The 18,569-nt window shown below is 43.4% G+C and overlaps 2 pseudogenes; both read right to left on the reverse strand.

Moving 5' to 3' along the window:
- Positions 1 to 973: 973 nt before the first annotated feature.
- LOC147659542 (uncharacterized) lies at positions 974 to 15,070 on the reverse strand (annotated as a pseudogene).
- Positions 15,071 to 15,428: 358 nt separating this feature from the next.
- LOC147659543 (uncharacterized) lies at positions 15,429 to 17,070 on the reverse strand (annotated as a pseudogene).
- Between the last annotated feature and the right edge of the window lie 1,499 nt (positions 17,071 to 18,569).

Below are 18,569 nucleotides of genomic sequence, written 5' to 3' on the forward strand. Positions count from 1 at the left end.
AGACACATGCGGAGCACTGCAAAATGGCAAAACATATTATACAGTTTCCTGGTATCCTGGAAACTCCCTTAGAGGTATTTTACGCACAGGGAGAATAAATGACTAACATCTGGATGAATACGTCAGACAGGCAGAATTAGTATCCCATGGACACATGTGGAAACCCTATGGTATCACCAGCCGGGGTTGCATGTGTGGTCATATCTCATACTGGGGATAACTGTAAGGTGAATAATTAAATCCTTGTAAAGTGCTTTGAATATATGATTGCAATGTATATTGTAAAATGGCAATAAAGATATGTTAAAAAAATAACATTCTTGGCAGAGCCAGGGGAGACAAAACAAGAGCGAGGTTACCTTGAACCAACTGTCAAAAGCAGTGCTGTGGCTTTGCTGGCAGTAAACGCACCTCAGTGCGGGCATTAGCTCAAGGCAAGCTGCAAAGCATGTACCTACAAGCTGTCCCTAGGCTAAACCCTTGTAGGTGATGGTTGTTGAAGTTCTGGTCCACCTAGAAGGGGAAAAAGAGAGAGAGTGTGCCTACAACCTGTCCCTGTTCTAAACATTCATGGCATAGTGAGGAGATACAAAACGAGAGGCAGGTTACCTTGAACCAACTGTACAAAGGGGTGCTGTGGCTTTGCTGGCAGCAAACGCACCTCAGTGCGGGCATTAGCTCAAGGCAAGCTGCAAAGCATGTACCTACAAGCTGTCCCTAGGCTAAACCCTTGTAGGTGATGGTTGTTGAAGTTCTGGTCCACCTAGAAGGGGAAAAAGAGAGAGAGTGTGCCTACAACCTGTCCCTGTTCTAAACATTCATGGCAAAGTGAGGAGATACAAAACGAGAGGCAGGTTACCTTGAACCAACTGTACAAAGGGGTGCTGTGGCTCTGCTGGCAGCAAACGCACCTCAGTGAGGGCATTAGCTCAAGGCAAGCTGCAAAGCATGTACCTACAAGCTGTCCCTAGGCTTAACCCTTGTAGGTGATGGTTGTTGAAGTTCTGGTCCACCTAGAAGGGGGAAAAGAGAGAGAGTGTGCCTACAACCTGTCCCTGTTCTAAACATTCATGGCAAAGTGAGGAGATACAAAACGAGAGGCAGGTTACCTTGAACCAACGGTACAAAGGGGTGCTGTGGCTTTGCTGGCAGCAAACGCACCTCAGTGAGGGCATTAGCTCAAGGCAAGCTGCAAAGCATGTACCTACAGCTGTCCCTAGGCTAAACATGTGTTGTGGATAGTTGTCGAAGTTCTGGTCCACCTAGAATGGGAAAAAGAGAAAGAGTGTGCCTACAACCTGTGCCTGTTCTAAACATTCATGGCAAAGTGAGGAGATACAAAACGAGAGGCAGGTTACCTTGAACCAACTGTACAAAGGGGTGCTGTGGCTCTGCTGGCAGTAAACGCACCTCAGTGAGGGCATTAGCTCAAGGCAAGCTGCCATAAACTTACAAGCTGTCCCTAAGCTAAACGTGTAGTTGACTATTGTTGAAGTTCCTGGTCCACCTAGGAAGGAAAAAAGGAAATGTCTATAACCTGACCCTATGCTCCTCTTATTGTAAGAGTTAGAACTAGATCCGGATTCCTAGAGCATATACCAAGATGCTTCCCGGGAGGTCCACAGATTTGGTATACCTTCTAGTCACCGACTTACCTGAATGATGTTTCTTTGGCAACATCCAACAGTCTTTCCAGCGTGACGTGATTGTTCATCTTCTTCACCTTCATCACAGTGTTCTCGTGAGTACGGTTTCCACCTTGTGAAGAAAAAACATAATTTAATGATTAAGTACTACAAGTCACACATCCCCAAATCACACCCATCCATTTATTTGCCCATTTACTATACAGAGTTGGATTGAAAGTAGCAATTTCAGAGGCAGAGCATTCTATCAGAAACTCTCATGCAGAACACAGTTAGTGAAACCATGTAGAGCTAAACCAAGGGCAATAAAATCACTTCCAAAAAGACATTGGTCACCCTAGCTCACCCCCAAATCAAACGCGACTGATTTTCCACTGGTTTATATCCACACACTTGTCAGACAAGACAGTATGCTTCTCTGTATCCTTTTCTGATAAGTTAGACTGCTATTTATTATGCAGGGTAGAGCAGTTCCATTCACTCTGCACTGTCCGCAAGGTCACGCAAGGCTAAGCTCATTGTTTATCCAAGCTGATGACGTAAATAATTAATTTACTCTCTTAATTTATATGCAGGTAAGTATTTATTCAATAATAACTCAAGTCGGAAATAAAGAACCAGAGTCCGTGGTGTTAGAGTTCTTAGGGGTTTTATTCCTCAAAAAGGAATGGTCAGGACCATAATATCATGTTCTTCCCACCGCAGGGGTGGAAGAAGGGATAGAGCGCTCCATTTTATTGACAGTACATAGCTTATATACTTAATTCATGTCATAGGAAACAGTTATAGTAGGCGTAACAGCTGAGAGAAGACAAGATAACAGTATACACGTGTTACTAGTACGTAATCAGAAGGCGTGGACTAGGCGTGAACTGGAGGTGTGTGCTAGAAACGTCATAGATAGGTGTCACAAAAGGGGTGGCACTAACAGAAATGTTGCAATGTCAGCAGAAATTGGAAACTTGGATGCGCGCGCAGCTGCATGACGTGTGAATGACATGAAGCCGGAGGGTGCAGGGGACTTGACATTTACACTGACGGAAAGAGACAGAAGTCTGGCATGTCAGATCAACTTGTACTTTTATCATATCTGATATCTGATGTTTAGGAACCATGTTATCTGGACGGAAAGGTCTCTAGGGCAGAAGCTATTCTATACTAACTGTGGATGCGTGTATAAGCGCCTAAGTGTCTGCATGAGAAGCGTGGGGGCACGGGGCCTTCCATGGAAGCATGGTAACAGAAGCTATGAATTACTTGAATTACTTGCACAGAGACAGGCCGGCCCTTTGGCCTTTGGCTCTGCAGCTGAGGGGGATGTTTACTGAAACTAGCAGGCAGGAATGTATTGTCGGGGAGCGGAACAGATAACTCGAAGGTTATAGTCAATCTTGGCAGGCAGCAGGCTGAGCTGAGCGCGAGGGGCCGCGCTGAAAGTAAGTCAGAGTTCACGGGTACAGAGGCAGCCTGGGCAGAGGCCCTTGGAGTCAGAAGCCAGAAAAGAGGCTCGGTGGCAGAAATTCAGGGCCTACTCAGCTAGAGCTGAAAAACGGAGAAGTACACCACAAAAAGACGTTGGCATGGCATACTTAGGAACGGACCATTCAACCCATTCAGGGTGGGTCTGAAAGAGGACATGTTAACGTTGGACGCAAATGTATTTGCATCTTCATAGCTGGTACAGGAGGGAAGTTACATGCACTTTAACTCGTACATGGAGACGGTGGGGTACACGCTAGGGAACACAACTTGACCATAAAATTTATATTTCCTCATTCCCTCCTTGTTCCCTACGGACCCTTCATGATATATCGATCATCATAAATTGATCAGTTTGTTCTTGTAACATAATTTGTTCATCTCTCTTCCGTTGTCTATTTGAGAGAAAACTGGAATGTTCAATGCACGATGTGGCACACAGTCCACATATCGCCGGCCCACACTGTAGGCACAGGCAGCAGCTGAATACTATGACAAGGCTAAAACCTAGGAAGGATAGGATCTTCCATCCCCAAGCAGTTAACGTTGTCCAGAACCAACCGGACCAAGTCCAGGTGCCTGGATTCTGATGTATCTGATTTGCAATTTTATGCAGACGGGTAATAGCTTGATAGACAGATGGCGCGTTTTGTGGGATGAAAACGCAGCAACTTGACCCGATGACCTTACAGGCTCCACCTCTATCTGCCAAGATGACGTCAATAACAAGACGATTTTGAAGGACAACAACCCGCATAGCAGATTGCTCCTCTGTTAAGTTACCTAAGGCGGAGGCAGTTTCATGTACTACAGCTTCAAGTGTTCTAGTTAATCTACGTATTAATTTACTGTTTTGGACAGGTCCTAAAAAGAAACAGAATCCTTTATTAAAATCAGTGTACTGTTCCCATGCCGGTTCTGTGTAGTCGACAAGTGGGATTGTTTGTTGTTATAAGTTTACCCTTTGTTTTGTTGAATGGCCACTGCAATAGTTCCTATCTTAGACACATGCGGAGCACTGCAAAATGGCAAAACATATTATACAGTTTCCTGGTATCCTGGAAACTCCCTTAGAGGTATTTTACGCACAGGGAGAATAAATGACTAACATCTGGATGAATACGTCAGACAGGCAGAAATAGTATCCCATGGACACATGTGGAAACCCTATGGTATCACCAGCCGGGGTTGCATGTGTGGTCATATCTCATACCGGGGATAACTGTAAGGTGATTAATTAAATCCTTGTAAAGTGCTTTGAATATATGATTGCAATGTATATTGTAAAATGGCAATAAAGATATGTTAAAAAAATAACATTCTTGGCAGAGCCAGGGGAGACAAAACAAGAGCGAGGTTACCTTGAACCAACTGTCAAAAGCAGTGCTGTGGCTTTGCTGGCAGTAAACGCACCTCAGTGCGGGCATTAGCTCAAGGCAAGCTGCAAAGCATGTACCTACAAGCTGTCCCTAGGCTAAACCCTTGTAGGTGATGGTTGTTGAAGTTCTGGTCCACCTAGAAGGGGAAAAAGAGAGAGAGTGTGCCTACAACCTGTCCCTGTTCTAAACATTCATGGCATAGTGAGGAGATACAAAACGAGAGGCAGGTTACCTTGAACCAACTGTACAAAGGGGTGCTGTGGCTCTGCTGGCAGTAAACGCACCTCAGTGAGGCCATTAGCTCAAGGAAAGCTGCAAAGCATGTACCTACAAGCTGTCCCTAGGCTAAACCCTTGTAGGTGATGGTTGTTGAAGTTCTGGTCCACCTAGAAGGGGAAAAAGAGAGAGAGTGTGCCTACAACCTGTCCCTGTTCTAAACATTCATGGCAAAGTGAGGAGATACAAAACGAGAGGCAGGTTACCTTGAACCAACTGTACAAAGGGGTGCTGTGGCTCTGCTGGCAGCAAACGCACCTCAGTGAGGGCATTAGCTCAAGGCAAGCTGCAAAGCATGTACCTACAAGCTGTCCCTAGGCTTAACCCTTGTAGGTGATGGTTGTTGAAGTTCTGGTCCACCTAGAAGGGGGAAAAGAGAGAGAGTGTGCCTACAACCTGTCCCTGTTCTAAACATTCATGGCAAAGTGAGGAGATACAAAACGAGAGGCAGGTTACCTTGAACCAACTGTACAAAGGGGTGCTGTGGCTTTGCTGGCAGCAAACGCACCTCAGTGAGGGCATTAGCTCAAGGCAAGCGGCAAAGCATGTACCTACAAGCTGTCCCTAGGCTAAACCCTTGTAGGTGATGGTTGTTGAAGTTCTGGTCCACCTAGAAGGGGGAAAAGAGAGAGAGTGTGCCTACAACCTGTCCCTGTTCTAAACATTCATGGCAAAGTGAGGAGATACAAAACGAGAGGCAGGTTACCTTGAACCAACGGTACAAAGGGGTGCTGTGGCTTTGCTGGCAGCAAACGCACCTCAGTGAGGGCATTAGCTCAAGGCAAGCTGCAAAGCATGTACCTACAGCTGTCCCTAGGCTAAACATGTGTTGTGGATAGTTGTCGAAGTTCTGGTCCACCTAGAATGGGAAAAAGAGAGAGAGTGTGCCTACAACCTGTGCCTGTTCTAAACATTCATGGCAAAGTGAGGAGATACAAAACGAGAGGCAGGTTACCTTGAACCAACTGTACAAAGGGGTGCTGTGGCTCTGCTGGCAGTAAACGCACCTCAGTGAGGGCATTAGCTCAAGGCAAGCTGCCATAAACTTACAAGCTGTCCCTAAGCTAAACGTGTAGTTGACTATTGTTGAAGTTCCTGGTCCACCTAGGAAGGAAAAAAGGAAATGTCTATAACCTGACCCTATGCTCCTCTTATTGTAAGAGTTAGAACTAGATCCGGATTCCTAGAGCGTATACCAAGATGCTTCCCGGGAGGTCCACAGATTTGGTATACCTTCTAGTCACCGACTTACCTGAATGATGTTTCTTTGGCAACATCCAACAGTCTTTCCAGCGTGACGTGATTGTTCATCTTCTTCACCTTCATCACAGTGTTCTCGTGAGTACGGTTTCCACCTTGTGAAGAAAAAACATAATTTAATGATTAAGTACTACAAGTCACACATCCCCAAATCACACCCATCCATTTATTTGCCCATTTACTATACAGAGTTGGATTGAAAGTAGCAATTTCAGAGGCAGAGCATTCTATCAGAAACTCTCATGCAGAACACAGTTAGTGAAACCATGTAGAGCTAAACCAAGGGCAATAAAATCACTTCCAAAAAGACATTGGTCACCCTAGCTCACCCCCAAATCAAACGCGACTGATTTTCCACTGGTTTATATCCACACACTTGTCAGACAAGACAGTATGCTTCTCTGTATCCTTTTCTGATAAGTTAGACTGCTATTTATTATGCAGGGTAGAGCAGTTCCATTCACTCTGCACTGTCCGCAAGGTCACGCAAGGCTAAGCTCATTGTTTATCCAAGCTGAGATCAAAAGATAGTCACAGAACAGGACGCTGCTTCTAGAATAACTACCGATCTGACCATCCCCCTGACAACATGATACCAAGAGGCCAATGCTTGCTGGAGGTTCATCAAACAAGCCATGCAGCTAGAGGCCTGTGCATGATGTCAGATATCCATGTCATGTCATGTTATCCCAGAAGGGTATTCTGGAGCTGAACCAGGAAATATTTAGGCCAGAGTAGGTGCTAGATCAAGAGCCAGGTCTTCACTTTCTAGTGGAATTCAAGCACGGAGGTGGTGACTCTGATGCACAGGGGGAGCTCATCCCTGGCTTTAGGAGGGAGGAGAGCGCATGACTGCCAGATATGCTTCTGTATATGTAGGGGTGTGTGTGAGTCAAATACCAAGGTTCACAAACACATAATAAGGAGTCGGGCCAAAAACTGAATTTCTAATGAGCGACTAAGAGTGGAAAACTGCAAAAGATAATCGTGAGTAAAAGACACAGAGAGAGCACCAAGGCTGTTTAGGCCACTATAGGTAGATGACAGTTGGAGAAATGAGCTGGTTAATTAGTGTGGTGCATGACTTACCTTGAGACTGTCTTTACCTGTGAATATGCCATCAGAACCCCAAACAACGCCATCCCCTTTCACAGGTGGCCCAAGAACAACACTCTACCAGCACTCTAAGAACTCTAAAATGCCTCTAGGCTCCCTCCACACAATTCTAACCTATACTTGTTAAAAGAAATGCTTTACAACTCCATCAGGGGCTGCAAGGACTATATAAATGCAAACCTTTTTCCCTCTTCTATCTCTCAGCTATTCTCCTCAATCAAAATAACTGACTAATATCCACCACTTAAATTACTTTCATATTTTACTATACTAATTATCCACTAATCCTTTATAGTTTCTGGAGTAGCGTGCTACTCGCCAAAAGAGCACTGCAACACCCCATATGGGGTAACAAGTGTTATATTATTGTAAACCTTTTTCCCTCTTCCGTCCCTTCGCCAACCTTCTGAATCGAAACACCTGACTAACATATCCACCACTCAAATCACTTTCACATTTCACTATACTAAATTCACCACTAATCATTTCTGGGTTCTGGAGTAGCATGCTACTCACTGAAAAAGCGATTTGACGCCTGGTCAGGGATAGTAAGCGCTAAATAAGTGCATCATCACAGTAGAGGTTAACATTACAATCAAATTCAGTCACCAGTATTAAACGTATTATCAGCTATTAAAAACTAACAGTGAAAATATATGTAAATACCTATTTCGCAATTAGCAGAAGAAAAATAAGTCATGTTGGTAATATAAGCATCGATGTAAAATTCATTCCCTGAAAGTCTCGGGAAGATTTGTCAAGCGGGGGCCAAGAAAAAAAGTGAATGGACATTTGATATCATGTGAAGCAAAATACAGCTCGAAAAGGCGGAGATTGGCAGGAACAAACCTGGTATACAAATCTGGAGAGAACAGATCAAGCTGCAACTCAACGTTTGCTGTCAAACAGGAGGGTGAAGCCAAATATACTGCCATAATCTGGACTCCCCAAAATTTGAGAAAGTGATCCATACCCATAAAAAGAGTAAAAAGTACCATTTAGTAAATAGTGTGTAAACCTTCAGATGAACAAAAGCTTAAAGCCTTACAGAACTTTACCCCAGTATGATAAGCAGGCCTATACGATAACTCTCAGCAAGTATAACCTTACCTATTATTACAAAACCAACCACAGTCACATTTGTCACCCTCCCCCTAGAAACACTGGTCAAGAAACAAAATCAAGCGTCATCGCCAGGGAGCGTGGCTAGGAAAGGGAGCGTGGCAAGGACAGGGAGCGTGGCAAGGACGGTAGCCATGATGGCCGTGTGTCGTACAGGTACACAGCTGTGCTCGACATTGACCTCTCAACGTGATGTCTGGGCAGTGCAGATGGCAGAAATGCAGGGTTTAATTTGTAAAAAATAAGTGCCTCGGCCCTCATCAGGAGGTCACTGCAGCAGGCATCACACATTGACGCTGCCAATGATAGTACCAACACAACTACTAACCATCGCACTCCTACAAGTGTGACAATTCAGATTATTCCAGGCTCCAAAAGCTATGAGAAGTGCTTGTGTGGCAGGCATCAGTCATTTTGAATGAATATGAAATTAATAAGCTACTGTTGTTGTGCTCATTGTTAAATTAGGCAAAGAGCACCACCATGTGCCAGACTGACATAACTGCCGGTGCTGACGGATACCGGCTCAAGTTAAGCACTACAAAAATAAGGCGTTTCAGTAAGCGGAAACGAGCACAGTACAGGGAGGCCTGGTCATGTCAGGAGCCAGATATGAGGATGTGGCTGCCTTCATGACACGCCCACCCTCCCCAGAGTCCAGCAGGCGTTCACACTCTCAGTCCATGAACCTCAAATGTAGTTGCTCCACCTAAACTACATGCCTGGGACCTGGATGTGTTCCGGATCACTGAGGCATATGGCAGAACCCTGGGCCTGGTGGAGAGGTGACATGGGGCTGTAGGGCCTCTCTAATTATACTTGCGGAGAGGTGAGGTGCACCAACCTCCCCACCTGCTACTGCCTCCAATAGACTCCCATGCCCCCCTGTGCTACCCGTCTTGCAGCCCTCAGTGTCCGAGCACTGGGATTAGACATGGGGGACCCATTGCTTGGAGCATAGGAGCAGTGCTTTAAATAGCTAAATAGCGCCCCAATCGCCCTGAAAACACTAAGATCTCAGACACCTCCTCACACTTGATATATATATATGGTGAGGGATAGAGGGACGGAAGGGATAGTTGGGAAGGTAACACTCTGTTCCAGACCTGGTGGTAGGGAGGGAGGGATGGAAGGGAGGGAGTGAGGGATAGAGGGACGGAAGGGATAGGTGGGAAGGTAACACTCTGTTCCAGACCTGGTGGGAGGGAGGGAGGGATGGAAGGGAGGGAGGGAGGGATGGAAGGAAGGGAGGGAGGGAGGGATGGAAGGGAGGGAGTGAGGGATAGAGGGACGGAAGGGATAGGTGGGAAGGTAACACTCTGTTCCAGACCTGGTGGGAGGGAGGGATGGAAGGGAGGGAGTGAAAGATTGTAGTGTAGTTCCTATTATCCCAATAGGCTCTGCGCATTGGAATAATACCTTCAATAGTATAGACCTAGGGCAGAGGTTAACTAGGTCTCCTACTGACGATATTAGACTTAAAGTTTTGTGTTTGCCAGCTAGCTCAGAGTTCACTAGAAACTTTCTCGAATAGGCAAGGAGGGTTTTAACCTCCCTGGATAGACAAGAAGGGATTTAGTTTCTGACAACCATAGAACATGACAACTTTGCTCTCCCCTAATCAAGAGTGTATCTCTAGAGTCGTGTGAAAACAAAAGACAACTTATGTTACTCAGTCAGTACGTGCATTCTTAGTTTCACCAGATTGTAGAGAAAAGGAAGAGACGGGCGTGTTCAATAAAAGATGGTATTTATTGATCAGTCTCTTTTCTCGTACAAGAGAAATGGATCGCTACTATTGTAATACTTAGAGTTAAGTAAAGTGCATATAGTAAAAGCAGAATTATAAAGTAATACTGTAAAAGCATTGATATGGTTTCTAAGCCATATGATGTTTTAAAATGGATAAAATAGATACATACATATATACATTGGCTAATCGTACTCAACTGGTGCTTCTAACCACGCCTACCCCAGTGTACCTGACCTAAGCCTAATACGTGGGCGGGAGTAGATAAGTAACAGTTTAAGTTAAGTTTGTTTTGCCAAGGGACTGACTCAAGAATTCTCTGTAAGGGGTTATTCAGTTCTGTACCTGAGTTCTAGAATGGTGGAGGGCTGGTATCTCGTATCCCAGGTCTCGATATTCCAGCTGCCTGCGAGGGCTGCTTGGAAACGCCGGAGCTGGATTTCTCGGCAGGAGAAAGGCAGCGTCTCTCTCTCAGCGCGTCAGGAAGGCGGGGCAGCGCCTGTGGGCTTCGCTCTCTGCTGGGCTCCTCGGCAAGTCTCGCTGCTCCAATCTCGTCACCACCGCGTGTGTTTGCTTAAGGCAATGTCGGTAATATTTATACCTGAAAGGTGCCGAGATTGACGTAAGGATGGACATATATGTCAATAAGGATGTCATACGAACGGGTTCGTTCGCACATTCTTTACTGAAGTTCTCGGTGAAATCAAAACAATGGCTACGGGAAAATCCCAGGTCGCGGTAGGTTTGATTTGTTTTGAGAACTCCGTATGCCTTATCAGGGGCTGGAGGAATAGTGCTTGCCTAATTAGATGGCATGCGTTATGACCTAATCAGATAACGCGCTTCTGTCCTGTGGTGTGGCTCAATCAGATAGCGGTTTTTGCACCGTTGGATGGCTGCTAGTTAATTATTAACCAAACCAGGGTCAGGAGTAGGGGGATCGATACAGTACCTATAGAAATACATCACACCCACTCCACGTAGACTATGGCCATATTTACAAATCTAGGCATAGTAAAAAAACTAGTAGTGTTTGTGTATACCGTACCACCCCAAAATACATTCATATGCATTCTGAAATTTGGAATTATGAAATATACGAAACACAATTACATGTACTATATGCACTCAAGCAGTATAATAATGCTAAACATATAACACATATTATAAATCAGCATGAATAAAAAATGCGAAATTTACACATGAAATGGCTCTTAATACAGAAGAAAAAATTCGAGACCATTCCATCACAAAATATAACATACTTATGAACATGCTACAGGGTAGCAAATGTCTCTAGAGTACCTAAGAATAGAAAGTTAGTTCTCTAAGAATAGTTCTACCTTAAGCAGAAGATAAGTGTTCCAAAAAAATTTGTAAATATTATTGGATTTGAAAAGGGTTCCCGCTGTCTGAAAAGAATGGTGAGTAAAATTTCCATATCACTTTATTTTCAAAGTTGAAGGACAAATTCAGGGTGTGGGGAACGCCGTGTGCTAGTTTGCTCAAAGTCATTCTTTCTGTTCTGGTGAAAACATCATATCATTTAGACTTTCGAAAAAACTGTCAACTGCTTCTTGCGAAAGTTCCATTAACTCGGAAAAAGTTGTTACCATGCATTCATGAGCATGATTGCCTTCATTGATGGTTTGATCAGCATAGCTGACAGAAGGTCGTACCTGATCGATGCTGCTTTCATCTTGTACTTCACTACCCCTCAATCGTAGTGGTGAAGTCTCCACGAATGCCGTCATCAGGATAGGTAGCCGCTGGGGGCAGCACAATGCATGAGCCGTTACCGGACCCAACAAGGTTTCTGCGTCCAATGGCACATCCGATTGTAGTGTCAAACAGGTGTCCAACATGCATTCTTCGCCGCATAGCAAGCACCTTAATACAGGCATAACACAACGTTGCCACATTGGTCTAAATGAAAGAAACCAAGTCATGTTCAAGTCCCGTAGCCGTGCTAGTCCAAGGACTCTAGTTATGCGGTCCCGGTAGCCAATGGCTAGAATCGTTTCTTCCCTTGTCGCAGGTGTTTTGTCTGTGACATGGTTTGCCATAGCGAAATAACAGGATCAAAAATAGGATGCCTGCCACCAGTCCCAAAAGGAGAGGAAGTCCGCCAAAGATGGAATGGACAAAGTCTGGAAAAATACCCAGGATGGCTTTGAATGGGGTTAAGGCTCCCGAAAACACTGTCTTAAATACACTTGAGACACCACTGGTATCAGAAATGTTTAAGATTTCGTTCAGTAATTCTGCGAAATGTATGGGGGAATTAGTTGATAACAATGAATGAATCTCTGCCGTTGTCCTTGCAACTTGGAGATCATACGTTTCTTTTGATGACGTTAGCCTGGTTGGCGTCTCTAGGAGCACTGTCTTCATTCTGCTTAAAGTATCAATTCGAATAGAAGCAATTTTCAAGTTGGGCCATAACCTTGCCTCCCTGTCTGGGGAATCGCTGGGGAACAATACCCGTTCACAGCACATGACCTTCGTAGTCACAGTTATGAGATAAGGTTTTCCGGGCAGCAAACTACAACATCTGCGATCTACTATTAGAATGTAACTCCCGTTCGAAAGTCTCCTAAAAAATGGTTCTATTTGTGTTGCAGGTGTGCCTAGCTGGTGACATGAAAGGTTATTTGAGGTCCCTTCACAGGCTCCATGCAAACTAATACCCTGACACAGAAGTGTACCGCTTAATGACCTCGCGCAATTATTGCCACTAAGAAACACTTTCTGGCCTTTATTACTGACACAAGCATGTGTATAGGGTAAGTTCCATGTTGACTTAATGTACCCTTTACCCAACCTTTCATACTGGCCTGCCTGTATATATTTTTGGCAGTACTGAAACCTGAAAGTAGATATCGGAATATTTATTATCCCATGTATTATCCATTCAATGACAGGTCGTTCTGACATTGTCAATGGTAATCTTTCGAGTTTTTCAATGCTCAGGATTGTATAATCAGCACCCTTCTGCGCCATACTGATTTGTTTATCAGTAAGGTTAAAGATATTAAATAATGACGTTGTGTTGATTAAACGCCAAGGCACATAGCCTGAACGCAGGTTTTGTAACGTCCAGCCAAGCTGTACAATAGAACGCAATTGGGACTGACCGTGTTGTAACAACAGTAAGTTTTGCGATATTATATCGATTGCTGAAGACGCAATGCTGTCCAAAGAATATATTCTGGAAGACAGAGTCATTAACCTATTGTCCACAACAGAAAGCGATTTTTCCAAATGAATACGCTCAATTTCCCGTATTTTCTCTGCTGTCTCAATTTGAGCTTCTTTCCAGGCTTCGTTATAAGCTGCATATATAGAGGCCGCTATGAAACGTTTTTGACGCTGTTTGCGTGGTCCCATGATGAAATCACGCAAGTCAGCACCTTCTGTAAGTAAAGTTAGGTGTTGCTTAATTTCTGCCAGTGTGGATGTTTGTAGCCATTGAAGGCAGAGCTTGCCCACACTGTAAGTGGTTATTATCCCTGGATGTTGTCTTTGGGAATATCTAGGGTCTGGCCTGGTCAATGTGAACCCCTGTATTTTGTTCAGGAATCAGTCTTGACAGTTATTTGTATCTGTGGGCCAGATCAACCATTGTTTCCATTCAGGATGTGTTCTATTTTGGTTTAATATATGGTTTACGTCTATCTCAACATCTATAGAGCTATTACTATTCACTGTTGGCTTTGGAATAGACGGTTTGTTTGAATCTTTGATTTTGGCTAAGCCAAGACAGGTAGTTTGTTGAATAGTGTCATTCAAAAATATAATTTGTTCTGGGATCATGCAGGCTCTAAACAATGATTCTATACCTTGTACTTGCCAATCTCTTGTACCCCAAACAGTTTTTGCTTCAATGTTATTGTTCCAGAAATCAAAACCAAATGTATTCATTTGCTCAAAAAATGAATCAGAATATATCAATTTTGTGTTTGTAAGCATGGTCTTATTTGACAATTTGTAAGCTTGGTCTTATTTGACAATTTGAAATACAATGTTTCTGCATTACTTGTGTTAAACCCTGAAAAGTATGAATATTTATCATAAAATGTTTTCGAGCTACCTTTTGGAGGAGTAGCACAATGTTCCCATTGGTTATAATTTAAAACATTTCTAGGTTGTGCAGATTTATGTAGATAATGGTTACCATAGTGGTTGTAGCAGAACATCTCATCATAGATAGACAAACCCTGCAAATAATCATGTTCTGTAAATTTAGCAGACATCACAAGATCAGACATGATATCATTAATACTTTCAAAGTCCCAATCATCAGCAAATGTGCTTGGTTTTACAAAGTCACTCAATGAGATATTAAATTGGTGTAGATACTTCAGGATTTCAACCGGACCATAGATTTCATAATCAGTATTGTCCCATGCTACCCCGCCGGGGATAGGGTTGGCTGTAAGGTTGACTGAAGAAAGTTCTCTTTTCTCGACGTGTGAAGATGTGTGTGGTTTAAGGACCAAGTTGATTTTCTGGCTTGCTGTGTCCATTTTAGCATATTTTCCCTCAATGAAATGTCCCAAGCATAGTACCATGATGAACCAAAGTATGAGGACAAATGCACCTAAGGCCACCCAAAATTCAATCCATGGAGAAATCAGATCGGTTTCTTTCAGCTGTTGAAAAAGTTCCTTAGTTTTATCTTTAAAAGTTTTTATTGATGGCTGTTTCTTAGATTCACTCAGATCTTCAGAGAAATCATCGAAGTTGATGAAGTAGCCGGATGCCGTTCTGTCAATTGTTCCAATTGCTTCTGGATTACTTCTTGTTCTAGAAGTTTCATTTGTTACTTCATCGTAGGTTGGTGTGTCTCGACTAAATGTTTTTATTTGGGTTTTTAGAGGTTTAAGTTCCATTGCTTTGTTGCATAGTCCTTGTTGATTTACTGTAGAGTTTTCGAATGTTATTAGTCTCTCAGTTTGAACCTCTGTATTTGTAGCAAACGTTGGTGTTCTGCTACTTCTTGGGAGTCCACTTGGCCTACTATTTGTTATCGGCCACATGATTGTGGTTTTACCAGGTCGATGGATACAACTCTGTTCTCCTTTTTACCAGCAAGGGGCGGTAGTACTACTGATCTTGTCCCGTTGACAGACAGGACAGGAACTGCTTTTCTGTAAGAAGGCCCAAATTCCTTCTTTACCGCGATCTTCTCTCTGACTAGATCCCCGACTTTTGGAATCCAGACAGGCCTTGCTGGGACAGGTGGTTTTTCTTCAGTGGTTGTTGGCTGTTGTTTCAACTTTATGTTGCTCAGGTCTTTCCTTGTTTCATTTAAGTCCTGCAAAATAGCCAAACGATCTTTGATATCAAAGCTTTTGTCTTTAACCACTGAAGTCTGACTATCAAGATCTTGGATCATCATTCTAGTCCCAAACAATAGTTCTTACGGACTGAATCCCCTCAGAGAATCTCTTGGCAGGTTATTTAGACTACGTTGGACACTTATTAGATGTTTGACCCACCCAGCTCCTGAACCTAATACCTTTGCTGTTATAGATTGCTTTATGTCACGGTTTTTTCTTTCTATGATTCTGTTTCCCTCAGGATGAAATGGACAAGAGTACCGCAATGCAATGCCCATGCTGGTCATGGCCTCCTTATAAGCCCGAGAGCTAAAAGCAGGACCCTGGTCAGAATGTAGCATGCCAATTGCGTATGTGCCGATAAAGACTCGCAAATCTTTTATAACAGTTCTGGCGTCAGCCGGTCGCTGGGGCCACATCCATGTGAATCTCGTACATGAATCCACTGCGACCAAGATATATTTATAGTTACCATCCCTTTGTAAGGGACCACAGTGGTCCAGATAAACACAGGCTAATGGTTTGTCTGAGATTAGAAGGGGCGTCTGCGCTGGTCGTCTCACTGTTGATACCTTCATTCTTTGACATATTTCACATTCTAGAACATAGTTCCTTGTCTGTCTTCTCATTTGAGGCCACCAGTATCTCTGCTTTAATAATGATACTGTGGCTGAAACGCCAGCATGTACAGAAGCAAGCCTTTCGTGTGCCGCTATGATGAGTCCTAACCTATGTTCCATGTTTGGAATTGCCCTATCCCCCCCTCCAGGGATTCGAGCAAACGGAACATTATTTGCATCAGTTATGTATGAGTACTTTACTGGAAAGCCTTTCGGGAGTGTTTCTATCGCTTTTTTTACTGTTGCGCTGACAGCCTGTAATATTTCGCTGTCTATTTTTGTTTTTGACCGGGTGATGGCAGCTACGGAAGCCGTTTGTACAGCTGCCTTCGCGGCCTCATCAGCCAATTAATTCCCTGCAACGTGAACGCCATCACGTTGATGACTCAGTTTATGGATCACGTGAGTCTTTTGTAGTTCTTTTTGCAAAAGAACTACTTGTTCCCAAAGAATTTTATGCTTGATTGTGCCTCCTTTTGCATCTTTAAAGCCGTTTTGAGCCCAGATCTGCAAGTATTCATTATAAGACTGGACGCAGTAATACGAATCACACACTATGAGTGTGGGGAATTCTCGATCGGTATTTTCAAGCGCCATTTTGAATGCTCGTAGTTCTGCTCTTTGAGCTGTGCAATCTCCTAGAGATTGCGTTTTAGTGACCAGTGGTTTAAATTTTCCTTCGTGCCAGCGACCTTTAACGATCGCGCACGCAGCACTGTAAGCTTGTTTACCCCCTACTGCGGGTTGTGCTGATCCGTCTGTAAATATTACACTGCCGTAATGTTCTAGAGGTAAAATTTCGGTTGGCAGAGGACATTCGAATTCATATTGGAGAAATTCTTGTGTTTTCAGGTTGGGATCAAATTCGTATACCACGTCTGTTGCTGCAAGAGAATTAGCCCATTGTATCCATCTTGGATGGAGTGCTTTAGCATTCGGAATGCTAGCCTTCGTTACCGCCTCCAGGGCTGGTATCGGTGTTACGATGATTATTCATTTACCTTGTGCTAAGGCTCTTTCTTTTGCTACAGCAGTCTGTACCGCGGTTAGAATTTTTTCCGTTGGGCTGAATTTCATTTCAGCTTTTGTGTACAAGTGTGATTTGTATGCAATTGGTACCTTTTCTCCCTCATTAGAGGTCAGGTATGTGAATCCGCATCTTCCTGGGATGACTCGAATCACAAGGTTGCGTGTGTTGTCACGTGTTTGTAATTTTGTTTTAATTAACATGTCTGTTTGTAAAGATCTCAAAATTTCTGTGTGTTTTTGAGTCCAATTGTTTCTTTTAAAATCTGGTTTTATTAGATCATAAAGGGGTTTGACCCTTTCTGCGTAATTTATAATGTAAGTTCTTCCGAAATTCAGGAAGCCTAGAATTGATTGTAGGTTTTTTAGTGTTCTAGGCGCTTGGATTACAGCACATTTCTCTGGGAAATTGTCAGCCAGGCTTTTGCCTTCACTTGATAGTTCATATCCTAAAAACAGGACTGTTAGATGGGCAATTCTTGACTTTTTAAAGTTGAATTTGTAACCCTCTGCTGCGAACCCAAGTTTATGGTGTTCACTCTCTTCAAGTGAGTATCCAAGTCGTCATCTGTTAGATAGATGTCGTCGACATAAGATAATGCCTCATCATCATAGGTTTGTAGTAACTCTGTTACTCTCGCTGAGAATAATCCTGGGCTGTTCTTGAACCCCTGGGGCAAACGACAGAATTTTTTTTGCACGCCATTTATTGACAACGCGGTCAAATATCTGCTCTCTGGTGCTATATTCTGACAAAAGAATCCATTAGAGATGTCTAACGTTGTTTTGTACTTTTTGCGCACTATGTTATTCATTAGTGCAGCACTATGCAAGTTTTGTACTGCAAATGTTTTGCAACATGAGTTAAGGTGTCTGTAGTACAAAACTAGACAATATGAATTGTCCGGTTTGGAGACAGGAAACAAAGGGTTGTTCATTTGTGAGGTGCAAGTTTCAATCACCCCCTGGTATTCAAGTTGATCTAGGATCTCTTTTACCTGTTTTTTAGCTTCTTGCTTAATTGGGTACTGCCTCTGTGCAGTAGGTTGTGATTTTAACTGGATTTTGTGAGGAGGAGAGTCCTCATCCCATCCCGCATGATTTTTATATAAAGCAGGAGCTTGAGCTACTGCCCACTTTCTTGCAAGTGTATATTTTTTATGTATTGGAATATGATTTGAGAAGGCAGGCATAATTATTCCTTCGCCATGAGGGCACTCGCTGACAAACTCTGGTGGCCAGTCTTTTTCAGCTAGAAGGATGTCATAGCCCTTGGAGAGATTATCCCAAAATAGACCCCTTATTTTCCTAGTCTTATCCCCCTCTATACGTAATGTTATTTCATATATTTTATGGGGTTTGCTAACTCTGGTATCTGCAGTTTCCACTTGAATGTATTCATTCGTGTCCACTGTCTCCAGATGATTCATAAGGACTTTGCGAGCTATGCTCACTTCTGCTGTGCTGTCTAGCATTGTCTGAGCCCATTCTCCGTTTTTCAGCTGTGTCCTCAGTATTCTCGGCATTGTTGATTACTTTAATACTGGCTA

This window comes from Lissotriton vulgaris, unplaced genomic scaffold (genome assembly GCF_964263255.1).
Source record: "Lissotriton vulgaris unplaced genomic scaffold, aLisVul1.2 SCAFFOLD_882, whole genome shotgun sequence".
NCBI lineage: Eukaryota > Metazoa > Chordata > Amphibia > Caudata > Salamandridae > Lissotriton > Lissotriton vulgaris.